Source organism: Cyrtonyx montezumae, unplaced genomic scaffold (genome assembly GCF_038088225.1).
Source record: "Cyrtonyx montezumae isolate F1298 unplaced genomic scaffold, pur_monq_1.0 scaffold_17, whole genome shotgun sequence".
Lineage (NCBI taxonomy): Eukaryota > Metazoa > Chordata > Aves > Galliformes > Odontophoridae > Cyrtonyx > Cyrtonyx montezumae.
The window spans coordinates 4,205,150-4,232,466 of NW_027071903.1; positions in this window are offsets into that span (position 1 = coordinate 4,205,150).

Consider the following 27,317-nt stretch of genomic DNA (forward strand, 5'->3'; position numbering starts at 1 on the left):
ATTTGAATATTAATGTTTTATTTGTGAATCCATTGCAATATCAATATTCCCACTAAGAAAGTAAAGAAATGGTCATAAGCATTTAGTACTTAATGCATTTTCCTTAATAACAGCATTTAATTATTGAAAATCATTAGTATCAATCTTAAATCAGTAGACAACTTATCAATTTTCCCACTGGATTCCATTCAATTCTAATAATTCTCAACTAAATCTCAGTTAAGTCTGATTTTTTCCCCATTAATTTAATAACTCCTGATCTCTATCAATAGACTTTGCTTTTTTCAATTACTTCTAATAAACCTTCAATAAAATCATTTTACCTCTAATTCATGTCCATAAATATGTTTCTTTTGATCTTATTTTATGGCTTTAAAACCAGTGGTGCCCAATCTACAGGCACTATGTCTGACATTTTTAACTTGAAACGTTTTAGAGTTCAGCTCAGAGAAAGTCATGCAAAAGTTTTTGGCAGAAGCTAACAAAATAAAAGCTTTGCATTAATTTTTTAAGTTTTCAATTACCTACAGAATTTAATATTGAGTATTGATTAAGCAGTGAAACCTCTCAGCTTTTTGATCCATCACTGTCGATTTCTCACACTTGGCCTATGATGTACAGTACCTTCTAAGACATCCTTTTCTGATATGGAAGTTTTTGCAAGGACATCTCATCAGACTGCGATCCATGTCAGGAATAAAACGGGACTGGGAGCTGAGTGAAGTGCAGACAACTATTTTTGGATTAAATAAACTTTCTCCTCCATCTCTGGTTTTGTGATGAGGTAAAACACTTCACAGGCACCACTGCGGTGGTAGAAACTTGTCAACAACTGTCACAGCCTGGTAGATGTACGAGCCCCAGCCATCAGGCTGGAGCACACAGAACGGAAATGGAGAGCTGAGTATAGGTCAGAATGAGAGGCACAGAGAAGAAACACGTGCTGCCTGGGAAGTGCTGCTGTTCTAATATCACCAAATCAACAGCGAACGACTTCCTGATCAGTTTTAATTTGGAATAAGGCACTAAGGTTTTCCAAGTCCAGTTCCAGTGTTATTCCCTCATCAGTTAGAACTTTCTGAAACACAAGAGAGAATTTAAAGACGCTTGATTATGATTAGTTCCTCCAAAGACAGGTTTCACGACTCTCCCTTCTGCTCTGTCTTTATGTATTGAATATAGAGACCAAAGCTTTTTAAAGCTGTTTTTTTTTTGTTTTTGTTGTTTTTTAATTTTTTTTTAAGCTGATAAATGTATGATCTGCTTCCTCTTAACTCTGGAACCTGTGTAAGTCCCTAGTTGCTCCAACCAAGACCACTGCCTTCCATGTCTCAGCAAAGGTCTGCTCTTCAGCTAGATGCCCACCTCACAACAGGCAAAGAGCATTCCACAATGGTGACATTTCCTTTCCTCTACATCAGCTGCACTGCAACTGAAGTTAGAACATCAATATTCCCATCTCCTGTACCTTACCCTACCTGCTTTCACCAGGCAATGAATCTTACTACTGACTCTGGCTGAATGCCACAAAAACCCTGTCAGAAAATATACTATTTCCTATTAAATATAACAGTCCAGATGAAGGAGATTTATCTCCTTCAAATCACTGAGGAAGTCACATATACACATCTCCAGAAAACATCAGAAACCGAGGTCTGTAAATATATTTTTCTTTAAGGAAATACACTTAGTGTATTCATTTTCCCACATCAGTCCCCCTCCTCTCTTCTCCACCCGCCCCCCCCCCCCCCCAGCCCAGTGTATTTCTGTTAAACTTCTGGAGACCAAATAAAAAAAAAAATCACTTTTTACAGAAATATAACAAACACTGATAAAAGCTTAGATTTCTATTACAGAACAATAACAAAAATATATACACTAAACTTCTAGAAAAATGTCTTCATTCTAAAGGAAAATGAGCACATTTTAAGGCCATTTCTGTATTAATCCTAGTGAATCCTAGTGTTTCCCCTCATTAAAGAGTGTACAGTAAGCACTCTCTAGGCTTAGAGTTGCTGATAATTAGGTCATGAGGGATTCTTTCCTCAGTGGGTTGGATCAGAACCGGAGTGCCTTAAGGCCAAACTCCATCTTGCTGAATGTAGGCAGCTGAAACAAAGCTTGGCTGGTTTGTTTTCTTTAAAGAATTTTTAAGGTTTTCTTTGTTTAACATGAGATCTAGTTTGTGTTTTTTTTTTTCAACCTCTTTGCAACTTAATACGGAATACCTTGACAAACCATTCAGAAACTGAAGAGGGAAAAAGAAAAAAGAGAAGCTAAGCACCAAAGAACTTTGCTTTTTTTCCTCTTCAAATTTTGCTCAATTGAGTAGTTAAAAAAGGTCAAAGAACAACGCCAAACAACATCTCACAACTGGACAGAAAATATTCCTGAGAATTTTAGAATATTTTTATACAGTGATTTTATACAGATGATTTCTTCGCTACACTTTTCCACAGAATCTTCTCCATTTATAAGACTTTTTTTTAATACTTAGCTAAAGGTTCATAAAATATATTCAGATTTCTGAGACCTAGCCTGAACATTTAACTTATTTATTAGGTCATCCTCTTCTGCTAAGGTAGATCCAAGTCAAAATTCATCTTCAGTGACATGGGAGAAATAAATTGTAATTTCACAAACATTTCCCTATTTTAAGCTTCTGAAAAGTAGAGAATGGATATACAAATTAGAAAGCCCACACAGTAATCACTAACCTGCAGAAGCATTTTCTTGAATGCCAAAGTATGATTATGAAAAATAAAACATGAAATAAATATATCAAGCGATAATGATGGGATAAACTCATCAAAATTTAAGATATAAAAGAGATATCAAAGAAGTACAAAGAATCCATTCTGTACATATGAAATAGCTGTTATGGTTATCTCTAATGACTGTGAAACATAATTGTCTTCAGGCAAAAATTTTTCAATTGCTTGTCATGGAAATACCCTTTCCTATAAAATCCATTGCTTCACAAGGAATACTATTAGAAACTATTTGAATGTCTGCAGAGGTTAAAATGAAGCTTTGCAGCAGTTACACTGCCTGCAACAGGCACACAGAGAACAGCTCAGTGGTTTCATCAGCTATGAGACACTGAGCTTACTTGAGGACTTCCAAATTCAGCCTTAATTCTTAGTATCCCTCTTTCTCATTGTCCAAACCTCATAATGATAAGACAGCAATCCCTTCCCCACTATCCCCACCTGCAGCATACTTCAGATTTTGTCAGCCATTCCACTTAAAAGTTATATTATTCCTTCATGTTTAACTTTGAGATTTTTAAGTAGTTTGAAAATTTCTTACCAATAGCAGTACTGACCTTGGTGTAAATATATCTATTTCTGAATGTTTATGATTAATAATATTCTATACAACTAGTGGAAAATGCATGTTGGTATTAAAACAATTAAGACTTATGCATGTTATATCTGAACTGAATTTCCTAGTATCTTTGTGTATATATATTAGAAAATAATTACATAATTTTTTGTTCTCATGAATTCTGTGACCATAATATTTATCTGGTTTAGATACTGTAGTGGAAGGAACTTCATAATCAGTTTTTAAACTGCTTTCATTTTTCCAGATACTGTTAGCTCAAAAATAAATACTGAAAAATCACAGCAGCATTTAGCAGATACATCAAGGATTTGAGGAGAACCACTGCTGCTAATCATATATCATTCTAGCTTCCCCAACAATGTAGATAACTTGGGTCTCTTCAGAATACTTGCCAAGGCATACAGAAAGCTGTAGGTTTACACATGCCCAAATTGTATGGCAGAGGGTAGAAACACAAGTCCGATACGCCCAGGAGTCATCTTTGCTCCTGATAACAATTCAAATATTTTCCATTGCCACAAAAAAATGAATTCATATTGATCTACATCCTCTCTAGAGCACCCTTTGCAAAAGTGATATATACGTATAAATGAGGCACTGTTCACTTCAGTACCATAACGATTGGTTTCAAGTGAAAAATGAGGACAGCAACTCATTATACAGTTCACATGGGGCAATGTCTTTGTTTCCTTTTTATTTCCTTTTTTCTTTTTTTTTTTCCTAGAGTAAATGTTCCTATTTGAGACTGCCAAGAATTCCTGTGCTAAACTGCAGCATGAGGCAGCCTTGTTACATTCAGACATATGATTAAAAATGGTAAATACCTGGGAAGTGAAGGAAAGGAGACAATGCACATGGCATACATCTCTGGAATATAATTATTAGAATTTCACCTTTTTCCACGATCACTGTAACATGTGCTTCAAAATGTAATATGCTTCAAAAGCACTGATGAGAATAGCTAAATGAGCTCAGTGAAGAAAGTAAATAAGATTTTTGTATTGAAAAGCAAAACAAAACTCTGGTGCAGAGACAAGTAGCCTGGCATTTTCTGGCAAGCTCTTCCTTGGTGGTATTCCCAGTTAAGCACACAAAATGTGAAGTGCACAGAAAATAGTGCCAGAGTATTGTGGTGCTCAGTAGGAACACAGCCTAAAGAATACACCCGGGGTCACTCGGAATCTACCTTCACCAAATGCCACAGCAAATGCACAGGGATTTGAAAAAGCTTGAACTTAACTAGCTCAGGTAACAGCAAAAGCTTAAGTTTACAGACTTTGTAAATTAAGTTGCTTTAGGTGTTTGTACTGCTATCCCTAAATGTGACAACAAATTCAAAATGTTTGCTCCACACATTCTTATATAGATAAGAAATATCCACTATTGACTTCAAAGTCATTTTTGTACTTATAAGAGTGTGGATTTGTAAGTTTGCCAGATCTGTGCAGCCATTCAGTGCTTCATCAGGCAGACCTAGCTATAACTGCCTTCCCTAACATCGCAAAGTCTCTTCCTGCATCAAGAAGCAGAAGCTGAGATTGCTGATGCACACTCCACAAAGCAAAGAAGTGGGAGACAAGGATAAAATATTTGGGGCTATTCCTGCACATGTCTGGCAGAAGCAGTACTCAGAGCTGCCGCTGCCGCCTGCAGTATTCTACACCTATGACACAACTCTTGGAGGAGGACAGGAGTATCCCATCAATATTTACTCTTCTAGCTCCTCTTAGGAAGAAAAAAGGCACTCTTTTATAGTCGGAATACTTAAGAAGACTCTAGAGTTTTACATACTCTAGCTTTTTCGTTACTCAAGATCAGCAAAACACAGCTGCAACAAATAAAAGGATATTTATATCTACTTTGTGTAGAAAGATATTTCTCAAGTTTATTTTTCAGAAGAGAATTTCTTGAATGTCCTGTCCTAAAGTAACTGCATGTCAGAAGGATCCAATAATTTCAAAAGAAGATAGACACAAAGGACATCCAAGCAAGCTGCAATATTGTAAGAGATTTGGTACTCACATGTTTGTGGAAACCTGATAAACACAACATTTAATCCAACAAATTGCAGAAACCCGCTGCTAACAGCATGATAAGTCCATATCCAGACAGGCACTACTGTACTTTAAGCATGCTCTAGCTCCAGTAGGCTTTTAAATCAAAGTAGAATAATATAAGAGGAGCGTAGGAGGAGTTAAGCAAGGTGAAAAAGTCTCTGCAAAGAGGTCCTGGATGAAAAGCTACAAAATGTAGCTGTGTAATCAGTAAAATGTTTTATTTGCATTGAGTGTTTGGGTTTCTTTTCAATCACAAGCTCCAAAGTCAAAGTGGGACTCTGATCACCTTGTTGAAGTTTACCAATCAGGATTATATGCCAATGTGTAATGAAGTGGAACTACACGATGTAGCAAAATATGATGTGACAGGTAAATTTTACAGGAGAACCCACTAATTTGGAATGAGTAATTGCTACAATTCAAAAAGTTCCATTACTCGTATGATGAATTTTCAAAGCTGGATTTGTGGCATATTTTTAACTGGATTAAGTGTCAACTTCAACTGAGCAATTAGCATTTAGAAAAAAATATTTCTCATCAACAGAGTACTATTTATCACCTGGCAGGTAATAATTTCTTATTCTTGCCTTTAGTACTGCTGAATATTTTCTCTCAAATAATATACTCAATCAAAAGAACACAACATTTTATGCTAATGTAATCTTTGTACATCTTTAGCTAAAATCTCAAGTACTGATAATTACAAGAAAATCCTGTGATGGGATTCTAGAAAGCTGGCGTTTTATTTCTTTATCTTTAGGGGGGACAAAACTTGATCATCTGCAAAGTCATGAATAACATTGAACAGCACAAACTGCAGGTAATATCTGCATTTCTTGTGTTACTAGTATAGGTACTAGAAATCTCTCTGCAAGTTGGCACTTACTGCAAAGCCTCTGCAGATCTTTGCCATCTGCAGACAATTTCATATCCACATACACTACTTTGAGAGGCCAAAATTTCAACATTCAATTTTGGTAAGTTTGTTAAGACAGCTTCAGTTTCTACATAGAACAGCACTCTTGCACAGTCCAACAGTAGCAGATTTTAGTATCACCAAAATTACTCTGTGCAAGTCAGAAAAGTATTAAGCAATCCACTGGGCACTACCACAGTGCTTCCTTAGGCTGGAGAATTTGAACATCGTGGAGGCATTAACACAAAATCATCACATAGCATAAAACATGAGAATTTTAAATACAAGATCACAGAATGAAGACTGTCAGGGAAATCTGCAAATACGTACAGCACAACTCTTCACCATCCCAGCTAAACTTTCTCAACCAGTGTTATTCAGTATGCAGCAAGTACTTTGACAGACAACCTTCGCACACAAACTATGAAAGCTACAGACATTTCTCCCAAAATAATGTCAGATCACATCTGAAATCACTAACAATGAACACATCATCTCAGTAGGAATAGAAAAAACTGAAAAAATTGTAATTGTCTATTTTTATACAAAGGATGTACCTATGTTCACAAGATGTAACCAAAATTAGGGCTTCCTCTTGACAGTACTTTTGGAGCTAAGCAATAACAGTGCTAGTTTTGCAATTAAGAAATCTGATGTTTGAAAAGGGAGTCTCCTTAACAAAAGCACTCCATCACTGATAGGATTGTTTTTGTTTGTAGCACAATGCACTGCACATCTGTTACAAATCAAGCCTGCATAGTGAATCAAATGAATTCCAAGTAGACAGAATTCTATTTAAAATGTCATTAAAAACCTTCTAGCTAGGAAATGAAAACTTTGAATTCTTTTATTCAAGTGTCCATTCTTAAAAAAGTCACAATACAAATAACAGACCTAATATGAACTTCCATAAGAACTCCAGAACCCCTGGACTAGGCTGGACACTGATGATATAGACCTTTACTCAAAAGTCTAAGATGGTTCCTCTGGGCACTTTTTAACAGATGTATGTACAACTGATACTCTGAGGAATTGTAGATAGCAGGTTTTTGGGTTTTTTTTTTCCTTTTTAACCAACAAAAAAAGATATATTGACTTGATCAGTTAGTCAACTGAGAACTCAAGGAAATACACCGAAGAAGCTGCATAAAAACAATAATTAACTTATGAGTGCTTTATACACCTTTGTCAAGTTTTAATTGAGAAGACGACAAATGCAAGGCATTTGACAGCAGCGAATATTTAATGATGTCCCGCACAAATGAAATTGGAAATGATGCTTATTTCATTGTGTGCATTACATTCTGAGAAATCAGGTATTTTCATTTCTTTTATATCTACAAGCTGGTAATACACTACCCTACCCAAATCTCTTCCCAAATTTTACAAATGTGGACTTCAGTAAGCAAATTTTTATATTTATTTTTAAAATCAATACTTTGGACTTATTGGATATGGACAGTGCATAAGAATCATATAACCATATATTGCTTCTGTATCATATAAGCAATCCTTAAATACTATCCAGCCTAGCTCCCCTGCCATGCACAGAATCATAGAATCTCACAGAATTGAAGGAGTTGGAAGGGACCTGTAGAGATCACAGGGACATCTTTCACTATTGCGTGCTTGGAGGCAACTTGTTCCATCAGTTTGCTAACCTCATTGTGAATAAATTCTTGTCCATAGTCAACAAAATTAACAAATAAATATTTATATCCAAGATAAGACATAAAACCTAAATTATTTTACACTTTAACTGTCACTGATTTATCAAGTTGTTACAAGCAGCGTTAGGACAGAACTTTCTTTGTTCATACCTCCAAAGTTATTCTCCTTACTGTCATTTGCTTTTACTAAACTGATATTACTAACTTAAAATTGGAGTTGGAAGGAAAGAGAGATCATTTCAACTCCTAAGACAGGTTTACTGATCAAATTATCCAGTTGATCAAAAGCTGTTTCTGAAAGGATAACTGTAGCAAAACAACTGATGTGCATGTCTGTTTTGACCACTAATAGCAGACCACTGTATTTTCCTATTTGAAGCTCTGCTCTGTAAGACTAAATTTAATTAATGTTAGTAAACATTATGCTTCTGTTTAGGGGTTAATAATATACCAGGGTGATATGGCACACGTTCATGCAAGAACACATTTTTGTTTCAATACGCAGAACTTAAGCACACCATCTAGCTCAAGATTTCTAGGTATCAGCCTACATGCATAACAAGCTGCCCATTTCTTGCTGCTTGTATTTTTTTACTGTTTAACATGTTTTTCTTACACCGAAATGGCTTTCTCCCTTGAGATTTCATAAAGGATTCAGCCACAGTTCAAGCTTCTGCACAACTTAAGTACCCTTAACGTCAATACCAACTGACTCTGAATAGTAAATAGACAGAACTTTTGGTGTGTGTGATTGACTTGGAACATATTTAAAGCTACCAAAATCCTCAGCTCTCTCCCATGAACTCAACTGTATGCTATCAGCTCCATTTTTCCAGAAAACCATATAATATACCATTTCTTTGGATGATGTACTAACATTATCACGTATTAAACAGTTCTGTGGAGTACATAATCATTTCTAATCTCACTCATCTTTAGGTTTGCTATAGTCAATACCCATGTTTGCATCTATATTAATTGCAGAAATTTCAGGCAGGATTAAATGGCACATCAAAAAAATAAAATATAAAAATAAAATAAAATAAGAGAAACCAGAAAGAAAAGGTTTCTTAAGCTCCTTTTAGTTGCTCAGAAGTAAATCATAAAATATCAAGCTACAAAAGTTGACTCTGATATATATGATTTTTTTCCTAAGTTAGTTCACTAAGCTTTTAGCCTTCCTAAACTGTTTCAAGTCAATCCAAAACAAAACACTTGCCTTTATATTTTACAGTCATGCTACTGCACATAGAAAAGATTGAGCATGGGAGTTATTCTCAAAGTGAAAAAGTTGGCCCTCATTTCTACAAGGGCAATAAGAAATCTATTTTCCACTGGAAGGAAGGAAGGAGAAACAACATCAAGATAATTTTTAGCTATTTTTCTTCCACTTAGCAACCTAAGGACTTCCAAATTCTGTGTTCTGTTAAACCCATCATACATTTCAGAACTTAGTATCTTAAAGCTTGCAGCTATTTAGTTTTATATTCCCACAGTAATATGGTTGCTTGTTAGTTATTATGCTGATTACTAAGGCCAGAAAGAATGTTGTCAGAAAGCTTTTGACTGTGGCCTGAGCAGCTCAGACCTGTACTATACAAAGCGTGGTATTTTCAATCCATCCAATCTTCCCAACCTGCTGAGAGACTGTGATACAATGCTACATGACAGGATTGTGATTTGAAGACAAAGCATAGCTCTGTTCTATAAAGTAATTATTGAAATTAAACTTTCTGTGAATTCTCAAACTACAAAAGAATTTAAATAAAAAAAATCATGTAAGAGTTATGAGAAATACTTGCATATGAACATACAGAGTTTTATGTTTTATGATGTACTTTTTTGGGGCATAGTTTCATCAATTAGTGGCTAGTGAATTTCCTTCATTATTTCATTTTTTGAATTTTGAATGTACTGTTTTCTTTTTGAAAACATCTCGTAAATGTACCAATATGCAAATTAATTACAGTGTATACTATGGCTTTAACATGTTGATTCTCATTTTTAAACAGTAACTTGTGTCTTAAAGTACTACTGGATGCATGAAACTCAGACCATGATTTTTTAGCTGTAACCACCGTTAGACATTTCCGCCAGCAATGAACAAGAGCCTGCATGGGATCTCATAATTGCACCCCCTCGCACCAGTACTGAAATGCACCACCCATCATTACACTGTGCTCACATACACTGCTTAGTGTCCATAAACATCCAACAAGTGTTGGTGAATGTCAGTGAGCACAATTTTTTCCACTTGGAAGAATTAAATGATACAACTTTGCATCATACACAATTCCATGTCAGGCACCATTTTGTCAGACTGCCCCTCTGCTGCCATCTGTCACAACAAAACATAATGGAAACCTGTTGGGACAGTTCAACCTCTACTGCCATACCATCAACATCTGCCTTTGACACTCTTGGCCAACATAATAAAATAGAAGGCATTACTTTCACTAGCATCTCTCATACATTCCCACAAGCACTCATTAACAGAAATAATGCAAGTGAAAAACACTCATTCCTGTTGAGTGTTATCTTTGTCATGAAATAATCAAAAGACACATATTGAGTGTCAAAGATTTTCAGTGCTCTGTTAATTTTAAACCAATCTCAAGGGAAAAGTGCATCAAACAAGCAGATCTGTTTAATTAAACAAAATATTTTGCAATCTAACTAGAAACATCTATGCCTTGGATTAAGGAGGTGTTTTTTTTTTTTTTTCTTTTTCTTTTTAGACAGCAATGCAAACATCACCTTTTTTCTGAAAGCACATGATGAACACAAAATACACTTGGGATGTCATTCTACTGTTGATTTTCAATACAGAAAACATATCTGCTTATACCTATTCTTTAAGAAAACATCTTTGCCACCTTTGTCAACTGTGATTCCAAACTCTCCACAATAATTTCCTAAATTGATACCATTTTCTAATGGAAATATACTGAGTTGTATGATAAAAAAAATTTAAAAACTGGCACGAGTTTTCTACTTCCTGTGCATCTTCAAACTTCCCCAAGTGAATGTATGGGTGACAAAAGCAGTAAAATAACATTTACATTACTACCAATGAATGAGATCAGTGATCTACGTACCCCAGAGGACTTAGTGTTTCCATTTTTCATTCAGAGGGAAAGATAAAACTGCTCAAGTCATGAGATGCCCTTCTTTTCCCATTCTTCTTGTCTCTGCAGCATGTGTGCTCACTAGCCATCTCACCTTCAGCATTAGTGTAAAGCCTTCGGCTTTGAACACTCTCATTTTATTTATTAGCCTCAATTTAATTATACTTGTATCGTGTTATCTTGCATTCCAATATTATATTTAGTAAAATAGCTTTCCTCCTCAGACTGTTGCTGCTTTTTTGTTTCTAGGCTCATCTCCCTACCTTTTTTTCCTTTTTCCCCTTTCCTGGGACATGGGTCTGTGGGTCCTCACTGCTCCATTAGTCATGGAACTGGGCTGGACCAGCCCATAAACCATTAACACTTACAAATATTTGCCACTGAAGAAACAAAGAAAGAAAGAAATCTGAAATTCCTATAGAAAATATGAACAATCCCGGGACCAAGACTAAACCTAACAGATTCATTGACAGTTAATACAAGTTGTACTACTCTGGATACTTGTCTGACATCAGCTGCCAGAAAGCAATCTCAGTCACAAATCAGTAAGTACAGTTTAATTATTTTTTTTTCCTTTAATGCAGATGTTTAAACTTTATTATTAGACTGCAAAGGAAGGACTGAAAATTAATACTAAAATGATTTTGTATTCATACTGTTCCACATTCTTTATCTTGAAAATAAAGAATTGAATATTAAGTTTCTGAATTTAATCTGTGAAGAAAATGATGCCTCTCTTTAATGTATAAGGAAATGCAAGCAATATAATTTCAAATTCTGAGGTTACTATTAACACTTCCACTGAACATTTACTATATAAATATATAAAATCAAATAATCCCTCAGAAACATCTATGATTTCAGTAATTCTATTTTTATCAGAAAGCAGTTGACATATGTGTATATTAAAGCTAAATTGTAACTAAATCTGTGATGGAATAAGGCAAGTAATGTGAAATATTAACACTTTTTTTCCTTTCCTGTTACTTACTCTCTACATTTCAGTCTCAGGAGTGCTGTAAACAGCCACTGCGGTCTGATCCAGCTCCTGTCCAAGCCAGTGGAAGTATTTTACGTAGGCATTAGGCTAGATAACTGTATGTATCTAACATTTATTTCTATTCCTCTTCTAATTTTTAATTATCTTTGTTTCACAGTTTCCCAAAATATAGGAAACTATTTCAACTTATTTTTTTCTTCAGAAAATTACTTAAGAAGGACATTGCAATTTAGTATTTCTGAATTCTCAATGTCTAATGGGGAAAAAAAAAGTTGAAAATGTCACTGAAAAGACTCCTAGAAATGATTTATACATATTTTTATTCTGCATAACAACTCATAATGTCCTTCAAACATCATCCTAATCTCTTTATTATTGAGTCCTTTTCAGACTATACAATAGAATAAACCAGCAGCTTCACTTTTGAAGCACAACCAAGCCAATTAAGGGATCCAAAGTACTGGGTAATTGATTGCATTTTGACCTTTGAGAACTAATCTAGGGAATAAAATGGCAGATCATTAACAGCTCAAGAAAAACAATTCCTCTCTACAAGTTATATTAATCCTTCATACAATACAAGGATAAAAATGTATGTGCAATTTACTTAACAGCATTTGCTCACTTCCTATATTTTTTATATTCCAAAAGCTAAAATCTAACATTTATGTATATTTTTTTCTCAGGGTCACTCTCTACAATGTTCAGCAAGACATAAGTAGCTTTAATCAGTTTATGTGGTCTACTTAATATGCACAGAGAATACTTAAGGACTTGGACGGAAGCGCAGAAATGCCTCACAGTTTGTATTCAGTCTGGAAGAGATCCTTCAGGTATGTTAAATGTCTAAGTGACTATTAACATAGGCTAGTTTAAATGCCTGCATCATCCTCTGTCAAGATCTTATCTTTCTCAAACTGAAGTATATAAGCAATAAAGTTTAAACTTCTTGCTTGCTGAATGCTGACTACCTGTACTTTTTACCATTTGTTCCACATTCTTTTGGACTGTCACAACTTCAGCCACCACTTAATGCAAAGGAAACTAAATTCTAGTGAAGCTGAAACGCAATATATTCTTAAAACAGACTAAAATACTTCATAAACTTAATATTTGACTGTATGCTAGTGTCAAAAATATAATAAATAAAACGAAATACAGTTATAATTTCTAAGAAAATAAAACCAACTACCTAGGATTAATCCACTATGTAAACCTAACTCTTGCCATACCGAGAGAGATGGGCTATCAAACTGATAATACACTGACTTGTCATAAAATGCGACTGAAAACAGAGGCTGTGTCAACATATATGGAACAGTGGTGTATTATTCAGAATCCTGAAACTTCCATACAGAGCAAGAAAAAAAGGTTTTATTTCAGGTACTGCTAGTACGCTCTATAAACATACTGTTAGACATAACATGCTGGACCTCCCAGTATTTGAGACATTTATTTTTTGTTGTCTGTAACTCTTCTCATGCACACTAACAAAATCAATAATGCTATGTTGTGCCTGAAGGAACTATCATAAGTGCATACACAAAGAAGAAAAATGTTCTGTCACATATTCAAATGTATACACAGTTACTGTGCAGTGTGAAGATGTTCAGTAGCTGCTGTTAAACCTGAAATGACAGGGTTTTATTAGGAATCGTATGCACTTCCATCAACTAATTCATCTAATAGAGCAATGCCATTTTAATAGAAATTCAGTGTTTGTGTGTTAAATGCAGCAATTCACACAATAAGGTGTTAATCAAAGTGCTAGCTCTACCAGTTACAACAAGGCCTTAAGTTGAAAGCTGCTTTAATTAACACACCCACACACCCACCTCAACTCGTGAGTAAAGAGTAACTTGCTCACTTTTAGAAGTCATTCTTTTCTATTCTAAAAATCCCTAAATCTCGTTTGGTTTGAGAATACAACCAAATTTTTTGTCATCTCACCTACATATCATGGACAATCAATGACTGACGGCATGATGTGAACTAAATCATGCCTAAGTGCTAGACAGGGAACCAAAGAAGCCAGTCAGTAAACACACTTTCCCAATAATACATGATTTTTTTTTCCACTGAAAAGTGAAGGAGGAAACTTTTTTTAAACTATGCCTTTCGTATGCCAAACTGAGCAATTCTATGATTCTCTCAACAAATAGATATTAAAAATATTCGTACATTTAGCATATCCATTAGTCACTTAATGATTTCCTGCAAAACTAACCTATTGTCAGAAATCTCTTCCACCCTTTAAGACAAAGAATATTTATACTCAAAATTGATTAAATGTAATAATACTAAAAAATGGCTTCTGGCTATTTGCTGAATACCAAACTCAAAAATAAATAAAGCAGTTTATAATTCATTGCTATCTAGGTGAATATTTTGTCTTTCTAGATGACAAGTTAAGTCAGACTTCTTCCTACTTTCATGCCACGCTCAGATAAATCATGCTTATTGGATATTTTTTCCTCCCTTGCCTAAGGAAGGCCACATGCAATATAAACTACACAATCATAAACCTCACCATAGTAAAAGGAAGTTATAATGAGCTGATTCATACATCTAGCTTGAAGGCTGCTCATGAAACCAAGCTAATTTTTCTGTTTCAGTCCCTCTCTCAAGGATTATCCCCAGAATTTGCTGGCCCCTCAAGTACACAATACATCACCATGATACAGCTCCAGAAGTCTTTATTTGCTCCCCTCTCCCAAACTATTCACCACAAAATACAACATACCACACTTTACTTCATTGATTTATAGCAGGTCAGCTTCTTCAGAGTTCAGAAGGTCAAAACCTATCCATTAATTTGCTTTCTCGGCAATATAAAACTAGAGTTTTATATTCTGTGATTCTTCCTTCAATATTTTCAAGATGTAGAGGTAGCAGGGAGCAAGTTTATGAACAGTGTTTTAACCTCCTAGTATACTTTCTTTATTCCTAAAGCTGCTAACAAGATTCTAACACTCTCAGAATTGATGAAGTCATTTACAACACATCCTTTCAGTAAGTTACTTGTACCCTTTCTCATATGAAAAGCACCAGACCCATTCCTGATATTTTCAGCTTGCTGTTAGAATAATCTGTGTAACGTTACCTTATGCACTCAGTTACTGTGGTTGCTTTGCATCACAGAGCTCTTTCAATTCAGTCCTCTGAAGCCTTGGGTTAATTTCCACATCAGCTAGTGCCTTGGCAATGCAGCTAAGTACAGCAGACCAAATTGCTGGCTGCTCTCTTAGCTTTTACTGTTTTCATTGAGGAGAACTTCATGGCTGCAAGATGACAGAATATCTTCTCAGCTGGGAGGAAACAATGTTCTCTCTCTCAGACACTGAGCTCAGAAGGGTACAAGAGCAGCAGAAGCTAATCTCTGTGGTTGTACATGGAGAACACAGCGAGTCTCTTTTTATTTTATTTTTTATCTTGAAGGTAGCTTAATCGTATGAGAACAGAGTCTTATTAATGTAAATGAAGCTCTAATAACATACTGCATGAAATTCTTTTTATTAAGCACTTTTTTGGAAAACAGCCTACAAACTGGATTAATCCAGTGCAGTTTTCAGTAAGCACCTAACCAAAGAGTCTTTTAAAGCAGACTGCTGAGTAGACTTTAGAGTAGCCGATACAGATACTTCCGATGTAAAAAAAAAAAAAAAGTTTCACATGTAGTTAATTTCACACTTATTTGCACTGGAAAATTAAATTTTTACTTATCAACATACCACAGAAATACTGGGAAAAACTCTGCTCTGATGTCCTATACAGAAATTTTTGCCTTAGGCAAACCATAATAAAATTAATTGATAATTAAGAAATTGATGTTAAAATCCCAGTAATATTGTCCAGTACTGCAGCGATACTGTCCATGCTGCTGGTCCACTTCAGCAAGAACAAAAACACTACTGTAACCCCTCAGAATCCACCTGAATTCCCAACAGTTTTAAAAACAGAATCAAGGAACATTTATCATTTATGTACTTCCTAAAATAGTTTCTGAGGTCTGCCAAACTTGAGCACTCAGAATTCCAGAATTCATTTTGACCAGGATGAAAAAAGACATAGGACTGACTATCTGTGACTGACAGTGACATCTTATACTAATTCACTAGTCACTTAAAACAAGATTAAATAATTTTGTTGGATAAAAAGAAGAAAAATGATTTTTCTCTCATAAAAAAAAACAAACAAAAACACCTCTGAATTTTTTCTAGACCGAGGGCATGGTTCAATAGACTGAAAAACTACTTTATTTTAAGGTATCATTCAAGAGACACCCTTAATTTTGTTTTTAAATGCCATTTGTGTTTTGTGTTCTAAATATTATTGACAGATCTTTTCTACCACTTGCTCTCAGGTTGTCCTCATAAAATGTGTTACATTTAATACATTATAAATGAACAGTATCTGGCAGAACTTGAAGTTTATCCTGTAGATCAATTAAGATTTAAACACAGCTAACAATGATGTAAATTTAATTACTTGTTAACAGCCCATCAATAATTTCTCATACAGTTTTCTTCTATGAACTCTAATTATTGCACACCCAAAATCTAACCAGATAAACCAGAAAAGAGTGGAGAATTGCTCCAGTCAGACTCCACCTGTCTGGACAATCACAAGATCAGAAATACACAGTAAGATTTCAACACCAGAGAAAACTGCCTCAGATTTCCAGCAAGAACTTCACTTCCAAGACTCTTGCCCCTCTGTAAGCACCTTTAAATTCTATTATTAATCTTCTTACAGTAAAGAAGTTCATACTTTCCCTTCCTCGCTTGTAACAAATGACTGATGTGAGGGGATCCAAGTGTTTCTCTTGCTACACCGTGTGAACAGCTCTAAAAGACTATAGCTACAGGTTCCTAGGTGACATACTCAGGCTTTGACTTCTCTGCAGTGATCCATTCATTACAGCACTTTGCAACGAGCCTTCTCTGAGAAGCCTTGGGTGTGGAACACAGCTGCTGTTCCCTGCACACACTTAACCTTATAACATTCTTGTGGATATATACCCCTATTTCTGAAAATTTAGTAGGCTAAGTGCACCAGGCCTGAAAGATTCAGGAATACAAGTTGCAGGCAAACTTTTATATATTACCTACTTCTAATAACTAAGAAAGAAAGGAAGAAAACATTTATCAAAATGCCCACAGCATCTTTCAAACAGTAAGCAATACTACTTATAAACAGTGAATATAAATATGAGTCACTGGCTGAGTCACCCTTCCTATGCTTATCTTGAAGTTAAAAGTATGTAACCAAACCACCTCTTACTGGCTTTCATTGATGCTGAATGACTGAACAGAAAGGCAGCCTGGAAGAGCCCTCACAAATTTAAAAGGCTTAGAAGGTCTGAGCAACCCAGATACAAGAAGCTTAGGCAAACGTTTTTAAAAAACAGTTTTTTCCCTTAATAAATAACACTTGGAAACATAAATAATAGACTGATTGAGGGCTATTCTCCTATATATTACTAATTGCCTTCTCATATATGATGAGTAGCTACGGAAAAGTTACCAAACTAACTTATGGACAAATATAATCAATTTGTTGTTCAGTGCAACAATGCTAGTTTAATTGTTGTGATTTTGCGTCATTTTTAACCTATTAGAGGTGCTGGTTAGATGAGATTGCTGTTTGGTTACTCACAGAATACAGTCTGTATTGAAATGAGTTTCTATACGTCCTTTCTACAGAAAGATCTATATTGAAAAATGCCAGGAAATCTTCTCAAAAGGAAGAGTAATTTATGTCAAACTTTGACTATTAGTATGTCAGGCAGAACTGGTGATTTCAAGTTTAAGCAACTGTGATGCAAGTGAGGCCTAATAGTTATGACTGCAAATCAGAGAGATCTGCAGGTGGAGGGCAGTTTCAATACAAATAACAGTAAATATTCATCGTGCAAATCAGTGGTGTTATGACTGTCTTATTTACAATCACGCTTACAGGTCTGGCTGTTATGACCGTGAACATCCATGTATTGAAAGACTTTCTCTTCTTGAATGTCAGAAGTTTATTTAATTTTTATTGTTCATTTGGCAGACTTCTACTTCATTTAATTTGTGTAAACTTAATTTTGTTTTTTTTCCCCCCAATCTTACTTGCATTGCCTCTTACCCTATCCTTCTTTTTTGGTAGGTATAAATCACCCGTACTGCATAAATATTAATGGTGATCCTTTTCAGACTTGTTACTGCCTGCATTGTCTCTTAATCTTCAGGCACAATAATTCCTGATTACTTTGCTTGTCTTTAAAAAGGTATCAGTTACAAAGATGGCTCTCAAACACAATCTTCACTGGTGCTGCCAGAACAAACTTCCCACTTGAGAGCTGTAAGATTTATCAAGGTCCATTCTTACCTGCCGTTAATGATCCTTCCAGCTTCCACTCCCACACCCAATGCTCTGACTCCAAAAATCTTGTAGGAATACCCTGCCTGAAGCCCAATGTTCCAGTGCTCTATAACAATCAGTTCCTCAAGATTTTATAGTAACTCATTCAGCTGGAAATTCATTGGTGTGTCAGAAAACATTTTTATATACTACATGTGTTTAGAAAAAAATATCAGCATAGAATAAAGAAAAACATATATTCTTCTGTCTTTTCATTTCTGTCTTCCCACAGAAGATATGGGGTGTGAAGATAAGTGATGGCAGGAGGGGGATAGAATAGAGGACTAGAAAGGCTACGAGTAAGGACTATTTATGGGCTTCTCTCTTTCCCTCCTCCCTGGTTCTACTATCCTAAGATGACCTGAGTGAAGAAAACAGACCAGAGACACAAGTAACCAAAACACAATTATCATATATTATACTAAGAAAGGCATCTGACTGGCAGACAAAAACAGACTTTGCTTTGAAAGTTTTAGAGCAAGTCAGCATCAAAAGTGACACAAATAATTATTCATAAGTTTCACTTCTACTGGAAAATATCTTTGTCTTCAGAACTGGAAAAACAGATCTGGAATTTTTGCTCAATGTTAAATGTTCCTGCTTGCTCAGAGGTATCAGATGGCCCTCAGATAAGATTCTACCTTCCCAATAAGCTAGACTCAACACCTCAGGCTTTCAGGGCTTAGGCTTCTTCAGAGTTGCACACACAGCTTACTAGCACATTGCCTTTCACTACTCTCGCCGGTTGCAAATTCTTGCCTTTAAATGTTTAGCATTAATATGTTCTTTCTCAATTACAAACCAACACCAAAACTAGTTCAAGGCTAATAAGAAGAGAAATAGAGAAATAATACTTGCTTTGTCCAAACATGTTTATTAACATATTTTCTCCAAAATATGAACTAATGTAAAATAGAGAGAATTATCCTTATGTGTACACAGGGTTAATTTAGTAAAAGGATCCAAATCCCACAGAAGTCCAATGCTTTTCCTCTGCAAAATGTTCATACTCTGTTCAACTTTTTTTCTATCTGTATTTCACATTTTATAATACTGTGCATTATGACAATATCTTCAGGGCTTATTTTGATCAGCTCTCCGATATTGAACTTTAGTCATAATTCTGAACTTCCAGGTCTGTGAGTGCTTGTTTTGTGTTGTTGGTGGTTGCTTATATTTTGTTTCTTTTATTTTTTATACAATTTCCCATTTTGACAAAATCAATTATTGGATTGATGATAACAATGAAAAAAATTTTGGAAAACTAGAATCCCTGCTGTTTCACTGATTCCTATTCTCAACTAAAATCTTCTTCCATTCCCATTATTTATTTTATAACAAATAGTAGCAAATTCCACAGTGGCTAAATAGACATGCTCGTGGGAAAATCTGTGCCTGTAACTTAACTGAGGATGCAAAACCACACCTAACTATGGTGCATTGTCCATTAAGATTAAAAGCTAACCTTGTTAGAATCTCATTCAAACGATGATGATGTGATAACGATAAGTATTTAAAGGAGCATGACCACTGTTTGCTGAGTAGGCCAGACCAGTTGAGATTTCAATATGTAATTTCAGTGTAGCTACGTATTTCATCAGATGTTCAGTTAAGCATGTAATGATTTCCATTCATTTGCAGTAAGAAATATTATTCTCTGACTCAACAACATCTTGCCCATGATTACATATAAAAATCAAAGGAGCTTCACAATTCCTAGCAATAAAACAAAAAATACAAGTGCATACTACGTATAAGCAGTAGCAACAGTAATGAGGTAACAAATTAGGGAACTAGGAGTAAAGTTAAAATCATTCTATCATCATATTCTAAAATCATCATATTTTAAAATACTTATGTCTAATGCATTACACTGACCAGCAGACAAATGCATAAACTGTAATTTTTTTAAATTGTATTTGTAAACAACTTACATCTATTTTTTAATTAAACCTCATTACAATAACAAAGATCTTTATCCCTAATTAGATGCACAAGAGACATTTTAATGCCATCTATTCACAGAAGCTAGAAATGCTGAAGTTAAAGCAGCAAGATCTCCTTTACCTTTTATTTACCACCTTCCTGTTTATTACAGTTATTGATTGTTTTTTGGAGCTAAGTCCTTTAAATTCTATGAAAACAAACCCAACCAGCTCTTCTATGCCTCTAACTGATCATTTCTCTGCTTAAAAGTTGATTGCTAGCAATGCTTCACATATCATAATGGAGAAAGGTAAATGCTCAGGCATTACAGAAATAATGCCAAGTTTTAACATCCTGTGGCGTGTGAAAAATTCTGAGGCTCAGGGCTGATGAAGCTGAGATGCTCCAATGTAAAATGCATCTAAAAAGATGTATGCAGTACTATCAATGCAGGATTAGACAGCATCTTTACAAAGCTTAGGATTTGCAATTGTTTAGGACACCAACTTGTATAGACTAAATTAAATTGAGTACCACTCTGGAGGAATAAATCCTTCCCTTGATTGTCAGTGAATTTGTATTCTCAAAATTCAAAAGGAGATGCTGAACTATGAACACTTCCACAAGATTCTGAAGAACTTTGAGAACTCTATCTTGTGATATATTAGGTATTAAACTTCATATGTTATATGTAGAGTATATCTCCAACATAGTGTGTCAAGGGCTTCCTATGCATCTTTAGGACTACTTCCATTTTTTTTCCTTTTTGTTTTTTTTGGAGATTCATTTCTTAAGTGGACTGCAGAAGCTATCAGCAGATTCAAGAGTAGTGTTGTACTGTGATTAATAGTAGTAGTAACATCTTAGGCTTGTTATTAATCTGTTGGACAAGTGAATAAATGGGGATAGTCTTCCAGTAGTTTTTCTCCAGGCTTAGATTGCATGATGCAATTTAAATTTTAACTGTTAAATATTTCTTTCATTCTATCTATTAAGTGTTCGATTGATGCGTACTATCAAACTATCTGACTGGGTCGCAGTTTATCTAATTGCAAGTATGATTTGGCTCAGTGTTATCATTTAAGCACGCAAAAAGTAAAATAAGTCGCATACTGAAAATAGCATTTTGAATAAGCTAGTGCACCAAATAAAATCACAGTAAATATAGATATATACATATCCTGCAATGTTTTTCAGAAAAAAAAGTAGTTGTAGTTTAAGTTTTGATGCCTAATTGAGGAAAGATTAAGATGCTTGTTTTATCTTACGTAAAACCAATAGTGCCTTTGAAATCAGCTTCACTTGAATTTATCTGTTCCAAAAATTCTGTGCTCACAGGAAACTGTCAAAATATCTTCCCGGGTCTTCCCAAGGTAAACAGAACTGCACCAAAGTACACAGACTCCTTCCTTCTAAAAAGAAACAGGTGAAACTTAACTTCTTTGAAGCCAGAAGTTTCTTGCTTTATCAATGGGTCAGTAGATGTTGTCACACATGCCTTATCTTTTCCATGAAATGGAAAACATGGGAGAACAAACAATTGCCATCCAACAGTAGAAAATATAACCACATGTTATTCCTGAGGAAACACTACAAAACAGAGAAACTCAATGACACGTCACTATTCACTTGAAGATGTGCATCTCATAGAAATCAGGCAGGATTTTACTTGTTTCATTTTCAGTTTGCTTTAAAAATTAATATAATTACCTAGGCTGTATTTCATTACATATCATGGTTTTGTATATTGAATAGATTTTACAGATGATTCTATAAGTTTACTGAAGGAAAAAGCAAGCTGACGACAGTGCAGTGAGAGAAAATAAAGCAAAGCTTACATCAGATATTTTATTTCACCAAAGGGTAGGGTCTCAACTGCTCTTAGCAATTCAAACAGTAACCATAACCTGAACTGTTTTTATATTTAATTTCCTATGCAATTAATTCTATTTTTTTCTTATGAATGCCTTCAGTTTGTCTACCAAGCACTCAGCAGGATGTTACTCCTTAGTACATACTGAAATGCTGAAGATTGTTCAAAATTTTCAACTTCTCTCTCAATCCACATGGTTCCTCTTTAAAGTCCACGATAAACATTCTCTATAAAAATAAAGCTATCCTCTAGAAAACTAAAGAAGTTACCATGACACATGTTTCTTCTACTAGCATTTTTAAATCAGTAAGCCTATTCACTTAGGCCTTGTTGAATAACATCAAGGAGGCTCCTCTTGTAATTGGAGTTCTTTTAATATATCATGAGTTCTAATATCTCTTCATATTTTCCCATTTTGGGACAGAACAAATATTTTCAGGGTCAAAAAAAAAATTGTGACAAGACTTTAAAAAGTAAATCAAATGTCTATTAAGTGTCTCATAATGACATTTTCAACTGCTATACAATGCACAGTCCACTGCATCTTCCTCTGACGCAAATGCCTCCTACACAAGGCCTAAACACATTTCAAAGGGAAATTAAAGCAGAACATTCAGAGACAGATTTAATATGAAGGCACTTGTGACAACAGAAATTGATAGTTTGTTACTATGAAACAGCTGACACTTTATAAAGGAATTAGCACATGATATTTTAGTGCTTTCCATCTTATGGTTAGCACACAGAGACTGAAAGCGATGGAAAAATAAACTGAAAAAGAAATATACTACACTGCTTTATAGTTTGGATGTGCAGCTGCACACGCAAAGAACACATATATAATGGCTGTCTTGTGATCCCTTGACAGAAAATGGCAGCCCCTGTTCATCTCATTATCAAGAATATATATGCACCAGAGGAAGCACCATCACGTCTAGCACCAAAACATAACCTTCCAGACAATCAAAGCAGGAAACTTAATGGCTAAATTGAAAAAGGTATCTAAAGTTACACTATACAAGTATTTTCTACAGTTGAGAGTTCAGGAAATTTCCATTGTTTTCTAGCTTCCTTAGACATCAACAGGAGCAATGCATTTCCATTAAAATAAATAAATAAATAAATAAAGCAATCTTTATATCCAGATTGTATCTAGTCAAACATTTGAAATAGAAAACTGAAGACTTAAGCTTGCTCTTCTGACTTCACTCAGATAATATTTCTAAGATACACAAACGGTTTCTTTCCTTTTTTTATTCCACAGAGTAGTTCTAGTCATTCAGTTACTTCACAGACTGTAACTTTGGTTATGTAGGGAATAGTACCACTGAATGTTTGAATTAGATACTTGCATATCACCAGCATCTACCAGGGTGGTTACTTCCCAGCCTAATCCCAATCACAATTTACACAGGCCTGAACTGTAGTGTGACTTTGTACCACAGGTACGGGGCAAGTTCAATGCAAAAAGCCTCATGAACCTTTGTCTGCCAAATGAGAAGGATGTCTAAATTATTTTTGTCTTTAATAATTTTGAGAGGTAAAGAGGAGTAGTTCAAATTTTTCAACTTGCATTAAAACATTAAAATAATTACCTTCTAGTAGGAAAACCAACAAATAAGGCAACATTTAAAAAAAGCACTGAACTCTGATTTAAACTGAATCAAATTTAGAGAAATTCTAATTATTATGACTTTTGTAACTACCAAGATTTCTTCAGAGAAGCGAATTTACAAATTTCAGTGTGGCAGTTCTATTTTAACCTACAGAGCACCTAAATAAAAGGTCACAATCACTGTCTGCAATCACTTATCATGTTAAGAGCCAAGACCCAAATGAAGGACTGATTTAGCAGGGGAATCAAGCTCAATGGAATAGTTAGTGGCACAACCAAGATTCTAATTTTGTTCTGTGGAAATCTCTGCTGTTGAAATAAATGAAAGACCACAGTCTTCCTTTCCAGAGTTCTCTCAGAGGGTATGTTAGATTTCAGAAGTAATATATATGGCAATATTTAACATATATGTTAAATCCTTGAAGCTGTTAACACCTGCAGAATAGTTGATCCCCAGTTTTATGTGCACGACTGTAAGAAGTATGTTGTGGTTGGTTATTACAGCCACAGGAAATGAGTACTTATGTTTCCCCTACGTTTTTCAAACAAAAAGCTTTTAAATGGTTTACTGTCAATGCTATCAAAGGTCAAATACGTCTATTAAATATAGTAAAAATACAGTTAGACTGAAATAATATCTGACTTAAGGAAATCTGTCACTTTTTCCAGAATACGCACACAACAGTATAAAGCTAAATAACGTTTTTCAAGATACTGCTTTATCTTTGCATCTTAAATTCCAAACGGCATCTTCTGAGTCCATTACCAGTATGCTTTATTTCCAGACAGATTCATCAAAGTACCAAAAAAAAAAAGTGATAGATGCATGTTGAACCACTATAAAACAGTATTTCTTATCACATTCCTGCAGTTCACTTGCTTCTTAGTGCCTTGCTTTTCTTCTCATTTCTCCTGTGGTTACTTTTTATTTTTTTTTAATCTTTTTAACATTTTGAAATAAATGAAAAGAAAATAACAATCCCAAAATACTCATGCCAGTTGGCAGGGAAATTAAAAATCACATATTCAAAAGTACTTTCCCAGTTCATGAAAACATCTCTAATGAGACAGATGAAAATATGAATTGCTCCTAATGAGCTCAAAATTGCACATACTTCCCTTAGTTTAATTTTGTAAGCCTTCACAGATATTTTGTGTAATACTTTATTATAAAACAAGAAGTGGCCACAAGGCTGTGATAACCAATTTGTGAGATTAAAGTACTCAGCTTGAATGGTTTCATTAACTTTTAAGCCGTGAGTCAATGTTGGCACAAAATACAATTCCTTTGCTACTCACAGAGGGTCTCAGTGACTTCCATCCTTTTGGAGTTACTTGCAACTGGGAAGAATAACACTTTGACTTGCCATCACTAGCAGAGTTATGCAGGGCAATTTACAGAAAAGCAGTGAGCAATAAGGCCACCACGGACCTGGACAGCTGTTTTCAGCTATAGCAGAGCATAGTCAGTACAGCTCCTCCACAGTACAGCAGTGTTTATCTGCATTCTCGATTAGCGTATTCTATCCAGATTTCAGATGAAATGAAAACAGTGAAAATAAGTTTTCTTGCTTTTATGAAACAGCTTGAGGATAGCAAGGAATGCACTAGGTCACATCAGAAGCATGTGTCATTACACTGCTGACAGAAAGAAAAAAATTGTAATGGGACTTTAAATTTAGACAAAGGGTCCGTATTTTCAAAACCTTCACAACTTCACTAAAGTTAATTTTAAATATATCTACTTATAGTGAAAACAGCCAAGGATGATATGTAACTTGGGTTTTTCGTATTTTTTTTTTCTTTTTTTTTCTTTTACAGACTGCCTACTTTCCTTCATTGGTTTCAGAAAAAGTCCAATCATTGAATCATATAGAAAGTGCGCGTGGCCTTTAAAATCCTTGTAAATAAGTACTGTTGGCAGAACAATTAGCATTTAAATGCTAGAATGACCTTAAATCTGTACATCATTGGGATTACTTTGGATTTTAATATCAAGTACAGAACCAAGAAATACCTTAGTTGCCAAGATAAAGGAGCTCCTAGCACCAACAAAAGGACATTGGGTAATAGGGCGAAGCATGTGCAATGAAACATAAAGGACAAACTTGTATGATTATGTTTGATTTGTGTTGATTTAGCAACCAAGCAGAAGGGCCTTCCTGGGCAGTGAGCGTAGAAAAGTAAGAGATCAAATCAACTGTTTTTGATGTACCATGGATGCACTACAGCATGGGAGAACCAGACTAAATGAATTATTCCTCCACTGAATTTCAAGTTGAAGATAATAAGCTGGCATAAATTTTGTTTTCAAGGAATCACTGGATAACCATACGTTTAATACAAATGTTCTAAACAAAAGAGGTGGAATACTTTATACATATAATTATATACGCATATATGAGATGTCATTTTGAACATTGAAAACTATTAAGACTAATTCACATAATACCTCTCAAATCGAAATTTGGATGATTTTTTATATCTCTAGAAATGAGACATCTGGCTTGGGTGCAAGGGAGTGTGCTAGAGCTGCTGCTGTTACAAAAATAAGTGATTCAATCAAAAAGTCATAAACTGAACATGTATACTGGAATCCTGATGCTAGTTCTCCATATTGTAGATATGCTTACCTGAGTCAATTAAAACAAAGTAATGGAATATAGAAGTGTCTCCTGCCAGTGAAATTGTTTAATTTAAAGCATTTTGTGTTTCGTTCTAGCTCTCATTCCCATATTTCAAAGTAACTTAAATATATGTAGTAAATATATTTCTTTATAGTAAATATTACCACAATTGTCCTACATTGTAATAAATACAATTGAGTTCAATCTTTAGATTCATATTAAGATAAATGGTATTCTGAACATCAATTATTTACATGAATAATTCATACAGGTTCAATTTTCTCAAAGGCAGCCCTACATAACCAAGTAGTCAAGACATCAGTTACTACTGATACTAGCAATATTACTCATGTAGCACACCGGAAAACCCATCGAGATTCAAAAATTGCCTAGTATACTGGTCTCCACACATTATGGTTCTACAGTGAGTGTTATTGTCTGGCACCACTGATATTCGGTCATCTGCTGTCCTCGCAAGGAGCAGGCAATCAGCATTTCAGAATGTTTTTAAACAGACTCCCTAAGGCAGATTTGCTAAACTTGTGTTAAGTGCATTATCTTGTCAGTTTTGCATCTTCCGTCTGGATTAAACCTGTGATGTACAGATTGCTAGAGAGGAGACTATTTAAAGTCAGATGTTAAAGCGCATTAAGTAATTTATGCACTCATTCCAGGTGCTCTACATAGATATTTCAGATAGCAATTTTCTTAATATAGCTTACATAAATACTTAGAATGTAAAGAACAGT